The 18,118-nt window shown below is 37.3% G+C and overlaps 1 long non-coding RNA gene across 1 annotated transcript in view; it reads left to right on the top strand.

Annotated features, from left to right (window-relative positions):
- Window positions 1–18,118, top strand: part of LOC129053040 (uncharacterized) — a 620,941-nt gene that overhangs the window by 428,517 nt on the left and 174,306 nt on the right. The gene's annotated exons all lie outside the window — the stretch shown is intronic.

Here is an 18,118-nt window from a genome sequence, read left to right as displayed (position 1 = left end):
GGAGAAATGACCACAGGATGAGTCCAGGGACCCACTGTAAGTTGGACCTGAGCTAAAACTCCATTAATTATATGACCTCCATAAGCCCTTATTTAACTGGAGGACCACAATGACATTTTGAGTCCCCTGGAATCAATGTCAGCTTAGAGCCACTGTTCAGTAGTCCCCAAAATTTCTTTCCACACTTGCATATATTTATATTTCCCTTCTTGCATATTATCGATTGCATATTATCATTTCCCTTCCCCCAATGCACAGTTACCCTCACAAAAGGCTGGAGGGCTCCTCGGGGAAGGATGGGAGAAAGATTCACTGCATAAATTGTCAGTAATGTAGTGGGGTCCTTCCTCAAGGGGACCTGGGCTCCCCTTCATTCAGGAGGTTCTGTGTCTGTAAACTGGCTCATGTCTGGAAATGGATTGGAGGGCCATGAATCTCTGTTTCTGTAATTCATATTAGTCGTGTGTCCATTCGGCCTAGAAGTTTTCTGTTTGTATAAATTAAATAGGAATGCAGTAGGCTTCCTATCAATTTCATTTCTAGGAACACCATGATTGATTAGCCAGTGCCAGAGCTCTACAGGAGTCTGACTATTCTGATTGCTGTTTTGCTTCTGCTGTCCATTATGGTAGCTATGCCCACCTTGCCTTTGATGGTTGAGTGGCACCACTTGGCCCCTGCCACCTCGGGCTCCAATTATTCCCATTGTATTTAAATTTTGTAGTTGAGTGACTGCAGTTCTCACCATTATATCTGACATACAGAGAAGAGCACTTACATGGCTCTTCAAAGATGCAGGTGCTGCTCTCACAAATCCACTTTGCAAGGCATTCGTCAAGGGTATATCTTCTGGACCCTCCCAGCTGGGATGAGTAGATCTAAAGTGACTAATCCACTCCACAATGCCAATCTCCCTCAGCCTTTGGATCCCTTCCTCTACATTAACCCAAGGGAGATCAGGCATTTCCAGCTCACTTGCAGTGGGCCATCTTTTAATCTATATTTCAGCTAACCAAGCAAATAAACTATCAGAACCTTTTTTAACTCCCTGAGTTGCAACATTAAAAGCAGAGTCCCTACTTAGTGGGCCCAAATAAATAAATTCACCCTTATCCAATTCTATGTTCCCTCCACCATTATCCCATACCCTTAATATCCATCCCCATGCCTGTTCTCCAGATTGCTGTTTATATATATTAGAGAACTCAAACAGTTCTTTTCTAGTGTATTGCACTTCCTCATGGATCACATTCTCAACCTCACCTCTAGGGGCTCACTGGGACTTTAGTTATAGGTCTAGAAGCAAACAGAGGTGTTCCGGGTGGCTCCTGAGGAGAATCAACATTATCTTGTCTGGCAACTGCCTCAGGGGAGGCCATCACTGTTGCCTCAGGCAGTGCAGGGTTTATCTCCTCAGACCAATGTGGAAAGGCTGATGGCAGCATGGTTCAGGGAGGGGATATCGCCACTACTGTGGGTAGGGGAGCTGTTCCTTCTGGCCAAAAAAGGTTTATCAGAGTTTACAAACTCAGTGTCCCCAGCTTCATCAGGTCTTCCCACATGTCCCCATTCCAAGTTGCAAGGTCCCATTTTTTCCAGTCATTGCCCTCACCTTTCATTGCAGGTTAGCCATTCACATGTAAGAGCTTGTTTCTGTTTTTCCATAATTTCAACTCTTTCTCTACAGGAAATAAGACTCTTACTCTAGGCAATCTTAGCAGATTTGAGGCTCAGTATCTGCTTCTGAAGCTGGGAGACAGAGTTCCTGAGTTCATCATCTTCTTTCATTGCTTTTTTCACTGAACTTAGGAGCAACCAACCAGCTTCATTATGTTCCTTGGTTCTCCACATATGGTCAAAGGTATTATGTATAGAGTCACTAAACTCCTTGCCACTCACAAGCAGTGAATCAGGAGTGTCAAATGCATTTATTTTGCATAACTCTCTAAACAGTCTCCTCCATGTACTATCAGTGTTCTCCCTATTATTAGAAGTAGAGTCCTTAGCATTTTTGGGTCCAATCATAGTAAGCAGCCAACTCTAGAAATCCCCAAACTCGTGAAAGAACTCCATCCTTAATATTCTGTTCCTTAGTCTGTGTTTTCTTTTTTTTTATTTTTATTTTTTTATTTTATTATTATTATACTTTAAGTTTTAGGGTACATGTGCACAATGTGCAGGTTTGTTACATATGTATACATGTGCCATGCTGGTGCGCTGCACCCATTAACTCGTTTTTTAGCATTAGGTATATCTCCTAAAGCTATCCCTCCCCCCTCCCCTCACCCCACAACAGTCCTCAGAGTGTGATGTTCCCCTTCCTGTGTCCATGTGTTCTCATTGTTCAATTCCCACCTGTGAGAGAGAATACGCAGTGTTTGGTTTTTTGTTCTTGTGATAGTTTACTGAGAATGATGATTTCCAATTTCATCCATGTCCCTACAAAGGACATGAACTCATCACTTTTTATGGCTGCATAGTATTCCATGGTGTATATGTGCCACATTTTCTTAATCCAGTCTATCATTGTTGGACATTTGGGTTGGTTCCAAGTCTTTGCTATTGTGAATAGTGCCGCAGTAAACATACGTGTGCATGTGTCTTGATAGCAGCATGATTTCTAGTCCTTTGGGTATATACCCAGTAATGGGATGGCTGGGTCAAATGGTATTTCTAGTTCTAGATCCCTGAGGAATCGCCACACTGACTTCCACAAGGGTTGAACTAGTTTACAGTCCCACCAACAGTGTAAAAGTGTTCCTATTTCTCCACATCCTCTCCAGCACCTGTTGTTTCCTGACTTTTGAATGATTGCCATTCTAACTGGTGTGAGATGGTATCTCATTGTGCTTTTGATTTGCATTTCTCTGATGGCCAGTGATGGTGAGCATTTTTTCATGTGTCTTTTGGCTGCATAAATGTCTTCTTTTGAGAAATGTCTGTTCATATCCTTTGCCCACTTTTTGATGGGGTTGTTTATTTTTTTCTTGTAAATTTGTTGGAGTTCATTGTAGATTCTGGATATTAGCCCTTTGTCAGATGAGTAGGTTGTGAAAATTTTCTCCCATTTTATAGGTTGCCTGTTCACTCTGATGGTAGTTTCTTTTGCTGTGCAAAAGCTCTTTAGTTTAATTAGATCCCATTTGTCAATTTTGGCTTTTGTTGCCATTGCTTTTGGTGTTTTAGACATGAAGTCCTTGCCCATGCCTATGTCCTGAATGGTAATGCCTAGGTTTTCTTCTAGGGTTTTTATGGTTTTAGGTCTAACGTTTAAGTCTTTAATCCCTCTTGAATTGATTTTTGTATAAGGTGTAAGGAAGGGATCCAGTTTCAGCTTTCTCCATATGGCTAGCCAGTTTTCCCAGCACCATTTATTAAATAGGGAATCCTTTCCCCATTGCTTGTTTTTCTCAGGTTTGTCAAAGATCAGATAGTTGTAGATATGTGGCATTATTTCTGAGGGCTCTGTTCTGTTCCATTGATCTATATCTCTGTTTTGGTACCAGTACCATGCTGTTTTGGTTACTGTAGCCTTGTAGAATGGTTTGAAGTCAGGTAGCGTGATGCCTCCAGCTTTGTTCTTTTGGCTTAGTCTGTGTTTTCTTAGAAGGACAGAACTAATAAGATGTGTATGTTTGTATAGTTGTACTAGTGATATATATATATATACACACACACACATATATCTTTGTATATCTATATAGATAGATATAGATATAGATATAGGGGAGTTTGTTAGGTATTAACTTACACAATCACAAGGTCCCACAATGAGCTGTCTGCAAGCTGAAGAGCAAGGAGAGCTAGTCCAAGTCCCAAAACTTAAGAACTTGGAGTCCAATGTTCAAAGGCAGGAAACATCCAGGATGGGAGAAAGATGTAGGCTGGAAGGCTAGGCCTATCTCTCACTTCACATTTTTCTGCCTGCTTTATATTCACTGGTGACTGATTAAATGGTGCACACTTGATTAAGGGTGGGTCTGCCTTCTCCAGCCCACTGACACAAATGTTAATCTCCTTTGGCAACACCCTCACAGACACACCCAGGATCAATATTGTGTCGTTCAATCCAATCAAGTTGACACTCAGTATTAACCATCACACATACAATGCTTGGTTTTCCATTCCTGAGTTACTTCACTTAGAATAATGGTCTCCACCTTCATCCAGGTTGCTGCAAATGCTATTCTTTCATTCCTTTTTATGGCTGAGTAGTGTTCCACAATGTGTTTATATATATATACAAATGTGTTATATATATCACATCTTCTTTATCCATTAATTGTTTGTTGGGCATTTAGGCCAGTTCTATGTTTTTGCAATTGTGAATTGTGCTGCTATAAACATGCATGTCCAAGTGTCTTTTTCATATAAGAGCTTCTTTTCCTCTGGGTAGTTACCTAGTAGTGGATTGCTGGATCAAATTATAGTTCTACTTTTAGCTTTTTAAGGAATCTCCACACTGTTTTCCATAGTGGCTGTACTAGTTTACATTCTCATCAGCAGTGTAAAAGTGTTCCCTTTTCAACACATCCATGCCAACATCGGTTTTTTTTTATTTTTTAAATGATGGCCATTCTTGCAGGAGTACAGTGGTATGAACAGACCAATAACAAGTAGCAAGATTGAAACAGTAATTTAAAAATTGCCAACCAAGAAACGTCCAGGACCAGATGGATTGACAGCTAAATTCTATCATACATTCAAAGAAGAATTGATACCAATCCTACTGAAACTATTCCAAAATATAGAGAAATTGGGAATCCTCCCTAAATAATTCTATGAAGCTAGTATCACCCTAATACCCAAACCAGGAAAGAACATAACAGAAAAAGAAAACTACAGACCAATATCTCTGATGAACATAGATGCAAAAAAATCATCAACAAAATACTAGCTAACAAAATTCAACAGCATATCAAAAACATAATGGACAATCATCAAGTGGGTTTCATACTGGGGATTCAGGAACGGTTTAACATAAGCAAGTCAATGTGATACATTACATAAACAGAATTAAAAACACAAATTATATGATCATTTCAATAAATGCAGGAAAAGCATTTGACAAACACCAGTGTCCCTTTATGATTAACACCCTCAGCAAAATGGGCATAGAAGGGACATACCTCAAAGTAATAAAAGTCATCTATGACAAACACACAGCCAACATTATACTGAATGGCAAAAAGATGAAAGCATTCCCCCTGAGAACTGGAGCAAGATAAGGATGCCACTTTCACCACTTCTATTCAACATAGTACTGGACATCCAAATCCATAACAAGAAGGTCAAACTGTCACTGTTTGCTGATAATATGAATGTATACCTTGAAAATGTAAAGATCCATCCAAACAGCTCCTAGATCTGATAAATAAATTCAGTAAAGTTTCAGGATACAAAATAAATGTACACAAATCAGTAGCACTGCTATACACCAACAGCAACCAACCTGCAAATCAAATCAATAACCCCTTTTATAACAGCTGCAAAAAAATAAATAATTAGTAATATACCTAGCCAAGGAGGTGAATAACATCTACAAGGAAAACTTTAAAACACGGCTGAAAGAAATCGTAGACGACACAAACAAATAGAAACACATCCCATGCTTAAGGATGGATAGAATCAATATTGTGAAAATGACCATACTGTCAAGAAGAATCTACAGATTCAAGGCAATTCCCATCAAAATACCACCATCATTCTTCACAGAACTAGAAAAAAAATCTTAAAATTCATATGGAACCAAAAAAGACCCCACATAGCCAAAGCAAGACTAAGCAAAAAGAACAAATCTGGAGGCATCACATTACCTAATTTCAAACTATACTACAAGGCTATAGTTACCAAAACAGTATGGTACTGATATAAACATAGGCATGTAGAACAATGGAACAGAATAGAGAACCAATAAAGCCAAATATTTACAGCCAACTGACCTTTTGTTTGCTTTGACAAAGCAAACAAAAACATAAACTGGGGAAAGGACACCCTATTCAACAAATGGTGCTGGGATAATTGGCAGGCCTCATATAGAAGAATGAAGCTGGATCCTCATCCATTACCTTATACAAAAATCAACTTAAGATAGATCAAAGACTTAAATCTAAGACCTGAAACCACAAAAATTCTAGGAGATAACATCTGGAAAACTCTTCTAGTCACTGACTTAGGCAAAGAGTTCATGACCAGAAATCCAAAGCAAATGCAACAAAAACAAAGATAAATAGATGGGACCTAATTAAACTAAAATGCTTCTGCACAGCAAAAGGAATAATCAGCAGAGTAAACAAACAGTTTATAGAGCAAAAGAAAATATTCACAAACTACGCATCCAACAAAGCACTAATATTCAGAATCTACAAGGAATTCAAATCATCAAGAAAAAACAAATAATCCCATCAAAAGGTGGGCAAAGGACAAAACAGACAATTCTCAAAAAAAGACATACAAATGGTCAACAACCATGAAAAAAAAGGCTCAACATCACTCATTATCTGAGACTAGATATGTTTGAATTGCAACAAAACACAAAGTTTGTCTTCAAGCTGCATTACATTACCTTTATTTGGCTTTTTTCTTCTATTTAAAATTAAATTGTGAATATTATTCCATGCCATTAAAGTATTCTTCTATGATATAATTCTTTTCCATTTTGCATTATTGTTAAGGTTTACATTAATATACTTATGCACAAATATTTGTACATATCTCCCATTTTCTTAGGACAAAATTTTAGCAGTTCAATTACTGTGCCCAAGGGTTATAATCATTTCCAATGCCTTTGGTACAGATTGCCACAAGATTCCCCAAAAGACTTATCTGTTTACATTTCATTCAAGGCTGATTGACAGCACAACTTTCCCTGAACCTTTGCAAATAATGCTAGTTTGATAGGTGAACCCAGTGTCTTATTTTTGTAATTTGCAATTTTGAAGACTAGTAGATCAACCAATTGATAATTATACGTAGATTGACCATGTGTCTTTCCTCTTTTGTGAATTGTCTATTCTTCTCTTTAGTTCAGGAATCTGTAACACATGGCTGTAAAGTGCCAGATAGTCAACATTTTAGGCTTCGTAGCCATATGTGATATGGTCTCTGTCATACCTACAGTGCAAAAGCAGCCATAGACAATGCATATGGATAGACACGGCTGTGTTCCAATGAGACTTTACTTACAAAAACAGGTGATGTGCCAGTTTTGGTCCATGGGCTGTAGTTTGCCAGCCCTGATTTAGTTAATTATGCTGCTGGAGATAATTATCACTTTCTTTTTGGTTTTGAAAAGTTCTGTATGTATTAAAAATATTAAACCTTTGTCATCTGTTAGAAATGCCTCCCAATTTGTTCTAAAATTTTATATATTCAAAGCTGTTATTATGTTCCTTTTCATTTCTGTATGTGCTTTTATACTTAGTCAGGTTTTTCCCCACTATAAAAACAGGTAACTATTTACTCGTGTTTTTTTCTAGTTTCCTTATGGTTTAATTGCTACGACTCTTTCTTAAATCATCTAGAAATAATTTTGGTGAGAGGCTTGGAGTAGAGGACTTATCATATTTTCCAACAAGTAATCAACCAATTGTGTTGACATCATTTATTGAATAAACCTTTTTTGCTCAGTAGAGCTTCTTTTGAAGCTAAATCTCTAAAAATGTGAATGCATCTCCACTACTCTTAGAGGTGTTGCCCTTGAGTCTAGCACCTGCAAGTAATGGCTCTAGAAGTATATCCACTCTAGGAGCCTCTCCAGCTTCCTTTGTACTTACATTAGTCCAGTTTGACATGTATTAAAAATTCTGCCTTAACTACAGTTGTTGCCATTGTTGTGGCTGCTGCTGTCTTTATAGTTTTTCATATATCTCTGTGTCTTTATGTTTGTATGTGGTCTTGCACTGCTCAGTGGGAGACATGCTTTTCTATAAAGCCAGAAAAATTGTGACTCCTCTTTCTGTTGCAATTTAGCTTTGGTGTACTATTCTCATTTGTGGTCAACTTAGTTTCCTCATGGTGTGCTAACAAATTGGCTATACTACATTATGTCCTTTTCTTTTTATTAATGCCTGATTTATCCTTTCTTTTTGATTACCTTACTGTAAGGATAACTTTGGGCTTCCTGGACTCCTAAGGAACAGTACTGACTGGGGTTATTGACCTTTGTTTTTCTAATTCCACTAATCATAATGACATACTCCCAATATACTATTATGTTGTACTTGACCAATTAATCTCTATGGTCTTCACCGACAATATAAATTATAGTAGACACTTCTGGTCTCCCTAGACCCTCTCATCCTAATTGTCACTCTCTGTTCTCTGCTCCCAGCCTGCTAGAAGTATGCTGAGGGGTTGCATGTCTTTTCCTTATTGTTTGAGAAAAGAAAGAATGGCTTTAATGTAAAAGACCACTAGGAAGATTAACCCCACAATGTGGGGAAATAATAATTTCTTCTGAATTCCTGTCTTGTTTTCAATTTAAAAATTTCAATTTAAAAATTACTCCATATCCTTACACCTTTAGGACAAGGCACAAAGAGATTGTGATTAAAATATACAACCTATGGCCTATATTCATATTTCTGCTTTCCTAGCAAAGTCATTTTCAAATATTTTATTTCCTTCCCATCTCTCTGTGTGTATATTTTGTGTGGTGGAGGCAGGACAATATATAAAAATTAATACAAAGAATCTAGTTATGTGTTCATCAAAATTCTGGCTTGGCAAAGACATAAGGTATAAGGCCTTATAAGGTATGTAAGGTATATAAGGTATATAAGGTATAAGGCCTATTTTTAGTAGACACTATATAAACTTATACTAGAAAATAGGCAGATGCATTGTATTAAACTTTGCAGTTAAAAATATAACATTCATGTTCTGCAGTGATATTTTAGAATAAAGGTGAACTATTGGAGAATTTTCAAAAAAGCAGTTAACTCTATATGAGTATAATGTTTTGCATACTGCTCCAAGTGTCTTGTAAATATTTACTTATAATCCTGGTGGTGCCCTTGTAAGATCCATTAAGTAAGATGATCTTGTTATGAACTACCAAAAAAAACCTAAGATATGGAGGTAAAATGATTTATCCTAGGATTTGTAGCCTGTAAATAAATAAGTACAATCCTCCACATCAAATCAATATCTTCAGACATAACCTTACATACCTTTAGGTGTCTTTGGGTGTGTCTTTCCTGTTATCACCTATATAGAATAGTGTATACATTACTTATCCTAGATACAGACAGGGTCACTGCAGCATTATAAAATCATTCAGCTCCCACCAAAAGGCATCCCTCAAAACTTCAGTACCTCCCACCTGGGTGTGATGAGTGAGTGACCATGGAGAAAATAACAAAACAAGGAAACAAAGGAAGGGAAAAAGGGGAGTGTTAATCTCCAACTAGTTCACATCTCTAACCTTAGACAGGATGAGGGCTCAGATGAAGAAAATGTATCCACTGCATCTAGGAAGCATTCGTTCCTCTTCCTTGGCTCTGATCACAGCATTCCTTCACTTTCTTTCCATTCTTATGAACATAGATTATGCTGCATGAACTTGCCTTATTCAGAAACACTATAAATTGACCAAAACATAAGATTACCTTTATTCCAAGTTTTACTGAAAGCCCCTTAACTCTGGAAATAATACAATCGTTGTCTCCTCTATCTCCTCTGGTACCTACTTCAGGGCTACAGGACCGTATATAGTGGGGGCGTAATATTGCATCATTCTAAGGAACATACACTTAACTCAGGATATTATAGTGAAAGAATCAGTTGGGAGTTGAATTTCTTTGATCAAATCACTATCACTCTGGACACTGGTTTCTTTCTATTTTTAAAAAAGGAAAACTAAATTATTTTATTTCTAAGCTTTAAAATTCCATAAACCCAAAGTATTTCTTATCTTTTTCCTTGATAGTATCAGTATTGGAGACTTGTTATGTACATGGATTTTGGAGTCAGATACACTTAGGTTAGAGGAGCAATTCTATCACCCTATAGTTATATAATCTTGGACAAGTCAGTTGGTTTCCCCAAACCTCTATTTTCTTTATTTGTAAAATGGGCATAATAATACCTTTCTCACAAAATTGTAATATAATACATGCAAATCACTTTCCACGGTTGATACTACATGAAAATAACTAAATAAATTTTAACTGTTACTATAAGCTGTATTTATGGATAGCCCTTGGCAAAATTATGATAAATAAAGTTCGAGATTGACAGTCCCCCTTTCCCCTCCCTTTGTTTCCCTGTTTTGTTATTTTCTCTATGGTCACTCCCTCTTCACTCATCACACCCAGGTGGGAGATACTGAAGTTTTGCAGGATGCCTTTTGGTGAGAGCTCAATGATTTTATAATACTGCAGTGACCCTGTCTGTATCTAAGATAAGTAATGCATATACAATTCTAATATTTTTAGATCTTTGAGTCTGTAATTTTCCATTTCCCAATGAAGAAAATTTCTCTGGTTATGAATACTGAATGCTTGATTCCAGGAACCATGCGTCAGAAGAGTTTTCCTGCAGGCAATGTGCATTAGTTATCAGGGACTGGCGCTCATTTATAAAGCTGATCACAGGCCTGTTTTCTATTACTTACAGAATGTTCATAATAATTGCACGAGTTCATGCAGGCTATGTCTCCTCATAATGCTATACAAGTTTAGAAAAAGAAATCTTTATCTTTATTACATGACAGCTCACGTGCTCACATCCATCACTTTTTTGAGTGTAGCTTATTTGCAGCCCAGTGGGAGTTATATAATCTGACACCAACATTTCAACAGAAAAATCATAGGAAATTATGAGAGAAGCGTGCTACTGTTCACCTTTCCACAAATTCTCTTGTGTTAATAGAAGTGAGATCTCAAATTAGGGCAAATTCTCCTACCCATTCCAAATACCATAATTATGCTGACCTATTTAAATCATTAATAATCTCTCTTTCTCTCTCTTTCTCTCTCACACACACACATACACACACACTAAATGGGCTGTAATAAGTATATAACCAACATTATAAATACACCCTTTAGTTAAGCCTATGGGGTCCGTTTGGACTGGTGGCATTTGAACTAGTTGCATGGCCCACAGAGACTCTGATGTTTTAGGTATGGTCTGAATATTGAGATGTTTAAAAGCTTTTTTCTGTGATTCTACTGTACAATAAAGTTGGAGAATCACTGCTCTGTATGCCTCCCTTTAGCAAATGGACATTGAATAGCTACTTATGTCAGAAGCTTAACAATATGCAAGATGGGAGGGCCTGGACTACGTGCCGGGCAGTGGACTTTCCCTGGAAAGAAAATGGTAGATATAAACTGATTGACAATTAATTTTGGTAGCCTCCCAGACAAGATCTTGGCTAGGAATTACTTTGGACCACACCATATATTCTGGAAAACACTCCCTGTATCCTCTGCCAACTCTCAACTACCCCCCGACACCAATACACCCACACACAAATAAATGCTATTTTAAGCCTGGATTAATTATTTGTAGATCAATTTTATTGATGGGGAAACTACTTTTAAATTAACATCAGGTAGTCTTGAATGGAAATAAAGTCACCAAAGCACAAGATGGACTGCTGTGCTTAATCCCAGAACAAGTTAAGGAAATGTATGGGTTAATTTTATTCAGATGAGCAACAGCTGGCAAAGGCATTGGTGTCTTCATCTGGCTGCCTCCTGGGGTCAGAACTCAGCCACCAGTGACTGTAGCAGAATTGGGCCCATAGGGAAGTCTGGCTGAGAACATGATGAACACAGAACGGAGAGCTACGTTGTGCATTTCAGGCAATCAAGGCCGGGTGTGGTGGTTCATGCCTGTAATCCCAACACTCTGAGAGGCCAAAGCAGGAGGATCTCTGGAAACCAGGAATTCAAGACCAGCCTGGACAACATAGTAATATAAAATAAAAGCAATCAAAGTAGATAAATCATAGACAAATGGAATATTTAAAAATTAAATTAGAGCTATGCTATGTCCCTGCCACAGGCAATAATTTCTGCCAAAGAGGTTAGGTAGCTATAGAATATCTCCACCTTCTTTTAACAGTCCATTATGTGTGAATCTGTTTTCCTCTGAATTTGCCTAAATTCATCTTGGACTAGTTTTTATTTTTAGCTAACCTCTTCTTTTGTGAATAATAATTTAATACTTCTAATTGTTTTGATTTGTCTTGAAACTACTTACTGAAATTATCAAATACCAGAGTTAAAAGAGAGCCTAGTTAGAGGTCATGGAAACCAGTGATTCTCAAACTTTAATGTTGACCTGGGCCTTTGTTAAATGCTTCTCAAAATGTGGTCCATAGATTAACAGTATCAGCATCACTTGTGAACTTGCTAGAGCTGTAAAATCAAAGGCCCATTTCCAGAACTATTGAATAAGAATCTGCATTTTAAACAAGATCCCCAGGTGATTCTCATGCACATGGAAAGCTGGGAAACATAGAGTTACATAAACTGTTCTCAAGATTCAATGTGAAGTGAGGAATCTCCCTAGGCCTCATATTTCAGAGTCCGGTAAACAGCTGTGCATTCACTGTCTCCAAGCTTTTTCCATTTAGCTTACTTTGCCAAACTATTACTGAGTATCTACAATGATTCAAGCACTGGAGATATAGTACAGAAGTAAATAAAGCATTCTTTTCCCTTGAACCTTTGTCTTTCTCCTCCATGTTTAAGATTACTAGAGTCCCCCTTTTTTGAACCTCTTCTGGTGCTATAATATAATATGGAGCAACAAACACCCAATCTACACCTGTTTTTAAATGGCAGCAAGATAAATCCTAAGCTAAATTACAGGAATATATTCCTAGCTGGGTCTCCCTAATTCTAAACTTGTTCCTTCCAATCATTTATTCATACAGCAGACTCATGATCTTTTGACATTTCTTATCATTCCTTCCTTGCTTTCTACAATCTAGTCAATCTAGTCATACTGGCCTTCTTTCAGTTTTTTGAAAGCAGCAAGCTCTATTATGCTGCAGTGACTTTACCTACTCTCTCCCTTTACTGTGGACTGTTCTTATCATCTGGTTAAATTTCATTATTTCTTCAGGACTCATCTTAAGTGGAAATTTTTTAGAAAAGCTTTCCCTTGATCACTTTCTCTCAATCTTTTTTTTTTTTTTTTCTGCTTAGGCTGGAGTACAGTGGCGCGATCTTGGCTCACTTCAACCTCCGCCTCCCGTGTTCAAGTGATTCTCCTACCTCAGCCTCCTGAGTAGCTGGGGTTACAGGCGCCTGCCACCAGCCTGGCTAATTTTTGTATTTTTAGTAGAGACGGGATTTCACCCTGTTGGCTAGGCTAGTCTTGAACTCCTGGCCTTTGGTGATCCGCCCACCTTGGCCTCCCAAAGTGCTGGGATTACAGGCATGAGCCACCGCGCCCAGCCTTTTACTCTCAATCTTGATAACAAGCTCTTCTTATTACCATCTCTCATCCCACTTATTTATATTTTCTTTGTAACACTTATGAAATTATTGCTATAACTTATAATTGCATGTTAATTTTTGTGATCCTTTATTAATTATCTTCCCTACCGTAATGTATGTTCCATGAGGATAGGAAATTTGTCCAGTTCTTCACCATGGATTCTTTTTAGTAGTTTTTGGCACATAGTGCATGCTTAATAAATATTTGTTGAATGCAATGTATGTCTTTTCTCACCAGCCTGTCTAATATTGCTTCCCCAGCGACTCTTTAGTATATCGTCCTGTTTTATTTTCTTTATAACAGTTATTGATAGCTGAGGCTGTCTTGCTGATTAATACATTTATCTATATGTTATTATCTGTCTCCTCCAATTAGAATATAAATTTCATGACAATGCAGACTCTGAAGCAGACTTCCTGGGTGTGAATCTCAGATTTACCACTTACTGCATATGTACCTGTGAGAAAGTCTCTTAAGCCAGTGTTCACGCCTCATTAGTAAATTAGTGGTAGTAAATGTCTCTACATTATAGGGCTGTTGTGAAGAATAATTGAGAGGCTCTGTATAAAACAACAGCTAGCAGAGTGACTGCACATAGTAAGCATTATTTGAGTGCTAACTGTTATGATGGTGGTCACTATCATTATTATTCATCTGTTTCCTCAGCAAATAGATCAGCAACAGACATATAGTAGGTACTCCATAAATATATTTTAAATATGTTAAGAAAAGTTTTATGCTTTATTATCTATTAAAGTGATATTTTATTTGGCTGCCGAGAACCAGTGCCCACTTACAGATTTTCATAAAAGTTATCTGTTTACCTGCCATGATGTACTACATATAAAATTTCCCATTATGATTATGGGCAGAAGTTTGTTTTTGCTTCTATACTTCTCATTTTTGGGGGAAAAGGGTGACATCTTAAAATTGATTCCTGTTCCTTAATCAGTGTGACTCTGGATATTCTGCTTTTAGAACAACTATTAAATTAAATTCTTCAGTACATATCCTACCCCCACCCCCATTTGGCCCATGAAAAATATAAAGTTTAAATTGATTTTAGTTTTACTTGTGATGATAATTTCTGCCTGAGCAAGGAATATCTTCTAAGGATAGAACTGGATGCTAATTTAAATTCTTTTTTTTTTTTTTTTCCTACTAACGTTGAAACATTGAGACAAGTTTGGGCAGGGAGATTCAAGCACTTAATTCAACTTTCTCTCCACATATATGAAATAGAGAAGCACAGTGATTTATCATACTCTGTATTTTATTATACTGTCATTTTTAGTATATTTAAGTTTGGTTAATACAATCTTGACAGCAGGGTGGAATGTAATTTAAATTTTAATATTTTCAGCTGCAGCAATGGCAATGTATTATTTCTGCATATAGAAAGATACCAGTTATCTGACTGATGTGGAGTGGACACAATATATCCTCAGGTTACTTTTTGAAAACAGAAGTGAAAAATCACCTTACCACATCACTGATGTCATGACATAATAGACACTTTGAATTATTCACTAAATGCCTTAATGCCAAAGGTCCCATCAAGTTTGGAATTATATACTTTAGACATTTAAAATGAATCTTAAAAAGAATTATTTAATGTTCAGAATTGGTCTTTCAACATTAGAACTCTATTATAAGAAAATCACTCAACAATACTTGAGTAGGCTAAATCATGTCTCTCCAAGTGTAACACCCCGAAAGAGAATAGGGTATGAGGCTGATATTTATACTGTCTCCTGATGTCAGCCTTATAAAAGGGTCCTACTGTATTGATTTTGCACTGTGAAGATGAAAATTGTAGTAGCATCAATTAGAGTTAAGTGAAAATTAGAGAATCAGAGACTATCTGATCTGGAAGCAAACACATACGAGGCATAGTCCAGGGTTTAGCGCAGTAATTAGTCTACTTCCAGGCCTATCAATCACACTTCTAGTTGTCCAAACCCGATAGAAGGATTGTATTCCTATGTTCACGCCTGGTATAATGAAAAGAAGGACTCTTTCCATGATTCTGCAGAAATAAGCAGTATTTTAATCAATTTGGAATAATTACTGTGTATCAATAAACCAGATTCTTGTTGGTCTTGTTTAACATTGTCTCCACAATTGTGTCTGGTGCATAATAGGTATACAATATATACTTATTGAATTAATAAACAGATGTCCATTATTTTAAAAATTAAAACCTCAGATCCCGTTTTTGGGTATTATGTGGAACTCTAAGACTCTCCTGAGAGCCTGGGATATCTTCAGAATAATGTTTGAAAACCACTGATGCAAGTAACTGTGATGAAACAAACAGCAACTGGATAGTTCTAGTCCTCAATTACTCTTAATCCTCCCCGACCCTCTTGCCTTCATTCTCCAACTTTGTTATTCTCTATCTCCAGGAGAAATTAGAGGAAATATGAATGCAGAAGACAAGATGGGGCAAATGGTAGAAAAAAGTGTGAAAGCTACAGTGAATTGAATTTCACAGTCTCTGTAAAAGTGAAATGAGATGAAGCCTCAAGAATAGAAAAACAGTGTCATTCTCTTCAATTTTCTGGTATATCTCACTCTATGAATAAATCTTACTGATAGAATATTTTCTGGAATAGAGCAAATTAGTTTAGTATAAGTAAGTAGATTATCTGTTTGAAGAGAGGAAATTATGCTGAAGAACCAACCCTAGAATATGACAACCACAGCTTCCCATCTACCAGAAATAGCATTTTACATAACTAAGAAAAGATCATTGGCATGCATTTTTGAAATCATTTTATGAATGTGAATATGGGTCTAATATCTAAATTGTTAGAATAGCCAGAGGCTAGTGTCTGACAGCATTAGACTACAGAGCTTCCTCTACAATCTGAATTGAAGCATGTAGCTCAACTTAGAAAACAATCTGACATGACAGTTTCCCACAGTGTATTTTAAACCCAGATAACTAGATGCACTATTTAGTAATGGGGCAGTTTTAACAGGAGATATCCCATAAGGCCAGCCTGAAGCAAACTTGAGAATGAAAGTATTTTTTTTCTATGTGTGTTAGCGAGTTCTTTCAATCCCAGATACACCACTATCCTGAGCCCACAGTCCCTGGCTTGCAACTCTATTTCCAACTACTATCTCCTTTCAGGAGATAATCCTTCAGGATATTCTAAAATGCTATCCTCAACATGCACCACCTGTGCAAAATAGTGGTGTGTTTATGCTAACTATTGAAAAGTACATTTATAAATTTAAAGAAAAAGATATGTGTGGTATGTAGGGAGGAAGCAGAGCAAGATGCAGAATAGAATGCTCCACTGATCATCTCCCCTGCAAGGACACCAAGATAACAATTATCTACACAGAAAAAAAAACACATTCTTAAGAACCAAAAATAAGGTAAGCACTCACAGTACCTGGTTTTAATGTTATATCACTGAAAGAGGCACTGAAGAGAGCAAAAACAGTTCTGATGCCACCCCCTGCCCTCCAGCAGTGGCGGCATGGTGCGTAGAGCATCCCTGGGTGCTCGGGGAGGGAGAACACAGCAATTGGGAGGCATTAAACTCAGTGCCGTCCTGTTAGAGTAGAAAGGAAAACTGGAACAAACTCAGTGGATGTTCTCCCACTGAGGGAACATTTAAACCAGCCCTAGCCTGAGGGGAATTACCAATCCCAGAGGTCCGAACTTGAGTGGCTGCAAACCTTGCCACTGAGGGTTACAGCACTCTGTCTCCAAGTAAACTTGAAAGACGATCTAGGCCATAAGGACTGCAACTCTGAGGCAAGTCCTAGGGCTAAACTGGACCCAGAGACTGTGGACTAAGGGGGTGGGGCATGTGACATACTGAGACACCAGCTGGGGCAGCAAAGGGAGCACTGGCAGCACACCTCCCCTAACCCCCGTCTGCACAGCTAAAAGCTCCCAAAGAGAACTTTTCTTTTCGCCTGAGGAGAGGAGAGGGAAGACTGGGGACAACTTCGTCTTCACACAATTGAACTCATGGACATAGAGAGTAGCATGATAATTACCAGAACCTGGGAAGGGTAGTGGGGAACTGAGTGGGAGGTGGGGATTGTTACTGGGTACAAAAATAATGGAATTAATAAGATCTATTATTTGATAGCACAACATGGTGACCATAGTCAATCATAACTTAATTGTATATTTTAGAATAATTTAGAGTGTAATTAGATTGTTTGTAACTCAAAGGATAAATGCTTGAGGGGATGGATACTCCATTCTCCATGATGTGCTTATGTTGGATTGCATAACTGTATCAAAACATCTTATGTACCATATAAATATATACACCTACTATGTAGCCACAAAAATTAATAATAAAAGCTAAAAAAACCAAGTAGAATAAAACAAAAAAAAAACCACAAATAAAAGATATGTCTGATTCTATTTCCTGCAACCAGAGAAGAGAAAGATTTAACAGTTGGGAACTCTCAAAAGTATAATTATGAATAGAAAGAAATTATTCAAATGAAGAAGAAAAGGATAAATATCAACAAACACATATATGAATGGCATGAGGTATAAGAAGAGTGTGAGAAAGACTAAGATTCAGAGTGAATGTGGGTTTACACTAAGAACTAAGATTAATAAAAGGGCTTTAAAAAGTATACTTCAAATAAGAGGAAAAGCAAGGAA

This window comes from Pongo abelii, chromosome X (genome assembly GCF_028885655.2).
Source record: "Pongo abelii isolate AG06213 chromosome X, NHGRI_mPonAbe1-v2.0_pri, whole genome shotgun sequence".
Lineage (NCBI taxonomy): Eukaryota > Metazoa > Chordata > Mammalia > Primates > Hominidae > Pongo > Pongo abelii.
The sequence above is the reverse complement of the archived record's forward strand: the minus strand, read 5'-3'. Positions and strand labels throughout refer to the sequence as shown.